The sequence below is a fragment of the Nothoprocta perdicaria genome, unplaced genomic scaffold (genome assembly GCF_003342845.1).
Source record: "Nothoprocta perdicaria isolate Ctin4 unplaced genomic scaffold, notPer1 scaffold_237, whole genome shotgun sequence".
NCBI lineage: Eukaryota > Metazoa > Chordata > Aves > Tinamiformes > Tinamidae > Nothoprocta > Nothoprocta perdicaria.
In genome coordinates this window covers 469,981-478,553 of record NW_020455463.1, presented here as the reverse complement: position 1 = coordinate 478,553, position 8,573 = coordinate 469,981, and the positions used below count along the sequence as shown (strand labels likewise).

The 8,573-nt window shown below is 39.6% G+C and overlaps 1 protein-coding gene across 1 annotated transcript in view; it reads right to left on the bottom strand.

Annotated features, from left to right (window-relative positions):
• Positions 1-5,640: 5,640 nt before the first annotated feature.
• MYL3 (myosin light chain 3) overlaps positions 5,641-8,573 on the bottom strand; it is a 29,710-nt gene continuing 26,777 nt past the window's right edge. Inside the window, exon 7 of the mRNA XM_026039671.1 lies at positions 5,641-5,895. The gene's annotated coding sequence lies outside the window, so the exon portion shown is untranslated. The remainder of the gene's footprint in view (positions 5,896-8,573) is intronic.

The window sequence follows — 8,573 nt, the reverse complement described above, 5'->3', positions numbered from 1 at the left end:
ATTATCCCCAGTTTCAGCTAGCAGAGGTGTTCCAGTTGTGCTCACACCTCTTCATGCTCCTGAAGAAATAGATTAAAAGGGAGAAACATGAAGTATAAACACACTTAACTATTGATTAATTGTTTTAATTAGTTCACTTTAGTCCAATAATCATGCTCGTTTCCCAAGGGGGGAAATCTCCAGCATTTCACTGTCAGCACACATGGAAACCAGTCCCATCAGTAGGACCAGCTTCACAGGAAGCTCAGGAGCAATGGACTTGGGGCAACTAAAGAATGGAAGCAAAGAGGCTTGGAACAGGGATAGTCCTCATCTTGGATTGTTTCTAGATAAGGAATCTCATCATATGGCCCAAGGTTCAACATGATGAAATACACAACAGACACGCCCATACTTCTTCACTGAGCAAGGCATGAGGAAGAGTCATAAGGCAAAAATGGAGGACAGATGTAATTAAAAAAAAACTCAGAAATCAGAACTCCATCAAATGGGAGAGGCTGATAATCCTTTACAACCTGAATTCATCCTCCCGACATCTCCTCAAAACAGAAGTGTGAAATTACTCTGCTACTTTTCATTACAGTTTGGTTTCAGAAACCCAAAGAGATTGGAGCTTGTGTTAAAGAGCTTTTCCAGTCATTTTTCACCCAGTTCTGGCACACCTTAATGTTGGTTTTGATGGTATTTTCTGCCAGTTACTTACTTTTCTGCATGGTGGCATCATGAATCACTGGGTAAACTTGTAAGCATTCGTCTGAATGCTGAAAAAAATGGTTTTGAAAGAAACTAGATTGTAAATGTCACACTGAAAGAATTGCTTTTTATGTTCTGTTTTGGTCTAGCATCAAGTACCATGTTGTCCTAGCCAACAACTGCCAGTACTGGAAAAAATGATAATTATTAATAATTTGTAAATTAATAGTAATTAACGCTAATAGTTCTTGCCCATCATGAGTGAAAACTGAATCTGAAGATATCTGAAGGAAATTTTGGAGACTTCCACAGTCTGACATGTTCATTTCAGTAAAATATATAGATATGTTTACCTGAAAATGTGCTTTTTTTTTTTTTTTTAACGTGGCATTATTACTGCTTAAGCTTCAGAAATGTTCACTAGCTATGAGGAGATTAGAATCCACTTTGGCTATTCAGTTTACAACAGCATCCACCTTTGTCCTAAAACTACATTACTGTTCTAAAATTTGCCTCTTAAAGAAGTGGGGGTTTGGGAATTTTTTGTGTTTATGTATTTTGCTGTTTGTTTATGGTGTTTTTTTTTAATCTTGTCTTGGACTCCCAAGACTCCCAGAAGACTAGTACCGTCAAACCAGAACCTCCACTCCAGAAAAGTCAAGCCACATCTCGGGAGACTCTGTCTGAGTCCATGCAACTGTGCATTCGTGTGCATATTCCTCAGCACCCATTGATCCTTCCTGGAGAAAAAGAAGCTCTGCTTCAAACACTGACTTTATCACAGATGAAACACAGTTGTTTCAATTCAATATAGGTTCACCTACACACATATGTACTTTTCTGTCTTTATTTCTGCTCTCTTTTATCTTTGGCGTGTGTCATAACTCTTCCATGGCACTTTTATTACAGGAAAGTGAAGGAATTCACAGAACAGCTCGTTCAGAAACACAGGCAGTTTGGGCTTTATAAATGAAAACATTCATTTTGCTGTTCTGCCAGGCTTTTGACATATTTCAACAACTTTGCCAGATAAATGGGAGAAGAAGGGTAGATGGACATAGGCTACATCAGGAATTTTATGGAATCCAAAGAATTTTCCACGTTAAGTAAAACTGGGGGGAAATAAGCAGGCTGTGTCACAAGATATATGCAAAATTCAAAGCTCATATGACCTACATGGCAGTGTAGATCAGTGTTGTAACTTTTATACATACAAACACAGAGACATATATGTATGTAAAATTAGTACCATATAATCAGATATTGATCCTACCTGTAAAATTGAACATACAGATATCTTCCTATCATTACATCTCCAAATGCACTGTTACTAGAATCATAGATAAAAAAATAACTTTGTCACTTATTTTTGTGTCACTTATAAGAGAGTGAATTAGTGTGCCAGGGAGGTCTATGAAGCCTCCTTTACTGCTCTTTGTGAGCAAATCAGTTGAGCTGCTTAGATGAATAAAGTGAATTTCATCCACTAAAAAGCTCAATCAAGACAGAGGTGGTAGATAGATAGGTATATTTCTAAGCAATAGATTTCTAAATTTCTAAAGCAGCCTGAATGACAAGTGAAACTGTTATTGTAGTTGTTCAGGGTCCTTCTCACTTCAAGTGGAAAGGGTGTTTCCAAGGTGCAATCAATCTCAATCAAGAGAAAAGTCAAAAGGGCAAGCTGAGAAAAATTATTCCTGCCTACTGTGGCTAGATCTGGAAAAAAAAGAAGATTTTTTTTCTGGAAAATGGCATGAGAGGGGAGATTAATGCTTAAAATCAAGTGTAATTCTGAAAACTGCTTTAGCTGGAAGCCAAAAAAAAAAAAAAAAAAGTATCAGAGTTAAAGAGCAAAATACTGAAAATGTGAATGTGTTTTATTTTAAAAAAATACAGTTGGAAGTTTTTCATTTTGTACTCCAACCAAAAAAGTAAAAGATTTGAATTTTTTAAATCGATTTTAGAATGCATTGAATAAGTGCAAAAATGAGATGAAACACCTCACTGGGAAGCCTAAGGATTTTTAACTGACCAACAAATTAAACTAGTGATGCACTTATCACCTTGTGGATACTACTGAAAAATATTATGGTATTCCCTTTCTCTTTGCCTCATCAACCAGAAAAAAAAAAATGAAAGAAAACAAAACAAACAAACAATCCTGGTCTAATCCAGGTTTGGGTGAGTTTAAGGAGAGGGTAGCAAAATGCCAGCCAATATCCTTGCTCCCTCTGAAAGGCCCTTCTGCAAAATTGGGTGTCGCAATGTGAATTACTGCTGGAATGTACTATGTAATCTTGGCAAGAAGTCAATAGGCGCAAGCTCCTCAAATAACCAGAGCATGGTACTACGAAATCAGTGGAGCAGGCGGCAGCCCAGACAGTCAGTCCATTAGCAGCTTAACCACAGCAGATGTAAAGTCACCAACAAAACTCCCTACGGAGTCTCCCCAAGAGCCAGATGCTACTGCTATAAAAAGATCTTCCAGAAACTTGGCATGTCTCCTGGCCACATCTATTTGTTTATTTTTTATTATTTTTTTTAAAGAAACATTCTCTAGATAGGAGGTTATTTTTCTTAGTTTGCGTTTGGAGGAGGGGGAGAGAAGCATTTGAAAGGATGGAGAAGATATTGCCTATTTATTTCGGTTAGCTTGTGCATTTTCTGCTAGCAAAAACAAAATTCAGCAATAGCATGTCCAGCACAGAAGGCAATAGGCACGATTCCAGCTCTCTCCCACACAGAACTTTGCTTATGCACCTTGGCTTGACCTGCAGATCCTTCCACTACAAGCCCTGCCAAGGCACTTGGGGTCTGCATCACTGGTGTGCTAATGGGCCCAGCTTGTCTCCTAGGCTGTGCTTTGGCACTCCCGTTGTCTATTTCTATTTGCTGGTGCATCTCAGTCCAGCTAGTGTGCTTAGTCTATTGGTGCTTCTCTCTCTTACTGCTCCACCAAAGAACTTGCTTTCTTGCTTGTAGCATCATTAGGTCTTGAAGACTTTGAAGCCTTTTCTAAGCCCCAGATAGTGGACTTACATGGCTAAATGCGTGTTTCAGATGTCACTCTACTAATAGCAATAACAAATAAGTAGCAATAATAGTAATAATGTGTAAACCTTGATGTACCAATTATGTATGTGCCAATAAGATAACCACTGAACATAACACAGGCAGATGGAGACACCAATTCCATATGCACTTACCTGGATGGATGCCACCCATGTGCCCAGATACAAGGTTCACCTGTATCTGTGGATGAGGACAGATGTGGCTTTAGGAACATAGGGTGAAATATTCCTCCCAACTTAGGTATAATGTGCTAAGATGGCACCTTTTGAGGAAGCTGAGAGGCAAACAGGATGGTGGTGGTGTTTTTAATAGATGAGAATAAAAGCAGGAAACTAGCTAATTGGAGATTAAGAGTATCACTTCAACTAAAAGGACAGAAAACCCAGGTTTTAAAGTGAGAATGGAACTGGATGCCTCACATGCCCCAAGGAGGAACTGGCCAGTTGTTAACAGCTACCCTTGTCCTACTGCAGCCGATCTAGTTGTTAGTCTCATCAATGGTCTGTTCAACTCATTGTTTTGTTCATGACCAATGCTTCAGAATTGGAGCTCTAAAGTAGATCACTCAAGCTGACAATTTTTCAATTTTCTTACTTGCCCCTTCATGCACAATAAGCCCAGCCTGGAGAAAGCAGAATTGCATCATTATTAGCATCTTTCTATTAGCCTTTTGAATGTCCTTCGGCATTTTATTGCCTTTGCCATCATCATAATACTACATATAACTCTCAAGACTGTGAGTTTTCATTTATGGTTATTCAACGGTTCATTCTGTTAGCAGCTCATATATTGATGCAATTTGATTGTTTGTGTTCACTCTTCACAGCAGTTATTCTCCACGGCAATGACCAATTCTGTCATTCCCATGCAGTTGGTATGCTGGTATTATAATGTACCACCAATTAGCTTCTCTCCACCAAGTCCCCAAGATGTCCTGTCTTACAATACCCTTTACTTAAATGGAGCATCACTCGCTTAAATTGCCTAGTACTTCTTAAATGAAATGTACCCACTTTTGTGTTCTCCTTTCTCCCAAAATACAGGTTTTCTTTTCTTTTTTTTCTTTTCTGCTTTTTTTTTTTTTTCAATGATATTTCCCCAGGAAAGTGTAAACAATTTGTGTGGCTTTCATGGTTCTCAGTTTTCCTTTGCCTCTCCTGAGCAACACCAACAGTGTATATTTGCCATTTCCCCTTCCCTTTTTTATTCTCACCTTGCACAGACACAGAAACAAAGCTGAAAACAGAAGACAAAGAATCCCATGTTTTACTGAGAAAAGCTACAGGACATATATTGTAGAACGTTTTCCAGTTTTCATTGGGAAAGACATTTAACTTGTTTCATGGGTGAGACTGTTGCATGGGAGAGATATCTGGGTAGGGAAGAAAGAAAAGAGATGCATTCTGGCAAATTTGCAAGTATTGAACAGACTTATTTGTTTTGTACTTTTTCTCCTTCGCATCTCATATGCTAAAGATGAAATCTTCCAAAACTGAGAAATCTGTGAATAAATGTATACTTGATGATGAGTATTCTGCCATGGCGGGTTTTCATCAAAAACTAAGGGCATACTCTGCACACACTAAATTCATTTAGTGAGTTGATTTAGTTTCATTTCTCCCTTATTTTCTCGGATCACTCAGATTTCTGAATTGACTTGAAACAGCTATTTTGGAAGATGTAATGAACAAAACAAAAAGATAGATCTAGTTGTTTGGGAAGGAAGAAAGGAGAGGAACTGCTAAATGAAAATACTTTTTTGCTTGGCTTAGTCAGGAAGTTATCCCCCCTTTTCTCCTCTCCCTTCACAAAATTCCATTGCTGTTTTATATCCTGCATCAGAAAAAATCTTATCAGAAAGAGGAGAAAAAAAAAAAAAGAAAGAAATAGAGAATGCCCAGGTTCATATTCCAGTTTCTTCAGTTTCCCAAGTGTACTGAATCTCCACAAAGGCCATCCTCTTCCCATGAACAAAGAAGACAAAACAAACAAAAAAACATTTATCCAAATAACTTCAGGGAAAGTACATTTTGTAGCCATGTAATGGGAATCTGGGCAGTAAATTGAGAAGACATTCCATTACATCGAAATCCAAGGCCAGCATCTGGGGTTCTCGGCGCCTATCTCGTCCTAAAAATAAAATTATTTTTAAGCATTAGAGGAAGAAAGCAGAAACAAATGACATCATCAGGAATCATCCTCAGTCATTCTCATGCATCTGTACTCAGCCTGGTGACACCAAGACCTGCAGAGGTGCATCTCTTCACTATGAAAATAAAGGATCAGGTCAGGGACCAATGACATATGGTAACAAAATAACTTGGTCAGTCCCAATCTTGCAAACTTACACTCAGTATGTAAGTGATGGACAAAAGTGGTGATATGGAGAGGAGATAGAGCCAATACAGATATAGGGCTAGAGTGAAAACTCAGATTTCTAGAAAAGCAGACCAGTTCCTGAACTACTAGACAGTCTGTTTTAATCCTGTTATCCCCCTTTTATCTAAAATCAGTCTCCCATCAGCAATATTTGAGCTTCAGGGGGTTTCATTAGCTAACTTCTAGATTTCAGGCAGGATTTGGTTCTTGCCTGTAGGCATCTAGTGCAATTGGAGAGCCCCAAGGCATTCAGAGCATCCCTGCACAGCTGGAAAATATAACAAAGGCTCAGTGTGAGATCTGTCCTTGTCTGAATTGGCAGTTGGACTCATTTATGTCCCTCCATTGGACAAGCTGAATCTCTCTGTATGCTCCATCTTTCTGGACCTAGTTTAGGTTTGAAAAATCTAGATACCTAATTTTCATGCAGACACCTACTTGTAGGTAACAGCTGCTAGTGCTACCTTCCACTAATTAACCCACAGTCACATGAGTTCAAGCCACTGGGCTCAATTTGGTTGAGATGTCCCAGAGTGCCCTGGCCTCCATCTGGCCCTCCAAAAGACAGAGCTCCACCACTGACTCAGCCTCTCTTATGTGCCTCCATGGATACGACCTGAGACATTTGGAGCACCTGAAATAATACCAAGCACCTACATGTGGACAAGAGAACTGAGCCCTTGTGTCCACACTACAGATTGGCCCTCCAGCTCTACTGCTCTATGGTTTGATCTTACATGTTTAAAACTAGCTCAGATATTTGCATGATGCAAAGTCCATGTCAGAGAAGCAAGCATCAGAAGAAGCCAGACATTACCCAGCTTGTTCCTATAGAATATTTGCATTCCTGAAGGCCAAAGGCACACCAAACCTCAAGATGATGGATAACAGAATAGACAACTGATCACACCAGCATTTTGGGCTGTTTAACCAGAGCTTGCAGAGCTTTTGATTTCAGGAGAGGGCATGCACCTAAGAGACAGGCCAAGAAATAAAGGTTGACTGTCTGCTCATGACAACTTCAGATGCATGACAGGCTAGAGGGGAGGAATGTGTGCATTACCTTCACAAGAGGTCAATGTATTCTATGGCATATATCTCTCAACCCTGTTTCACACTGAAGTGGGCACTGGACAAAAAGTAGGATCAAGGGCCTTCTAGTTGTGTGAGAAAGCTTAATGTTTTCTGCTGTTTGTGTCTTTCTCACCAAATAAGGTAAAGAGTAGATTCATAGCCAATCTGAGGTTGTTTTCTATATTACTATCTACTGTAAAGGAAGAGGAGTTGGTTATAACCCAGCAGTGCACTTGTCCTGGAGGGCCTGAAGATACGTGGAAGAGTTTTAGAAGATGCAAGTGATTGCTCTGTGTTATGAATAAGGAATAGCAACTGAGGGAAGAGGTATAGTGTAAGAAAAATTGGGCAGTATAGTTACAGTAACTATGATCACAGAAAGGAGGAGATTGTCAGTTAAGTTCTTATGCTGAGATCAAGCTCTAGCTTTCCACCAGCATACGGGAATAGCAAGGAACATGAGCCACTGCTTGAGTTTTGGACTCAGATCCAGATTCCCACTGAGTTCATACCCAATGTGTTCGGATGTATTTGTTATATGCTTTATGGAAAGGGGCCATCAGCCTTTCAAGGGTAGAAACTGCATCTGTCTTCCCTTAAACATGCCAACAGAAACGCTGCAGGGAGTGGAAGATGCCACCCCGAAAGAAGCCCATCATGGCTAATTGGCGAATCAGTAGCAGATTGGTCCTCTGTGAGTCAAGAGCTTTCAACGCCCTTTCCAAACCCACCATAAACCAAAACACACTTTCTGGCCCATATGCTGCAGCTCCCAGCCCTGTGCCAGCTCTACAACTGATGACTTTTCTCCTTTAATGGCTGGTCCTGCTTCTGGGGATGAGAAAGACCTTTGGCATCAGAATGGGAATTTCCCGCTGCAGCAGGTTTAGGTTGGGGTTAAAACTTGAGACCATCTCTAAATGACAAGTAATAATCATGCTAGCTATGGCATTACCACTTTGGCTGCATGCCAGTCCAAATCCTTGGAATCTGAAAATGGAAGCCAGTACATTCTGAGAAGATAAATGCTTGTAGAAAGAATATTCAACCATAATAAGAAAAAGCAAATTTGTAGAGATTTTACATTTTGGTAATTCTTATCTTGGAACAAAAGTCCCAAAAGCCTGGATTTGACTCCTACTCAGCTCATTCTCTAGGATGCAAGTGAACATAATCAAAAGTCATTATACAGCAAACAGGTCTCAGGGGCTCGAATAATCTCAGCCCCAAAAGCAAGCAAAGTCAGGCCTGCTCAAGACAGAGTAGAAAAATAAAACAAAACCAAAGGGGAGGAAAGAAAGAAAGAAAGAAAGAAAGAAGGAAAGAAGGAAAGAAAGAAGGAAAGAAGGAAAGAA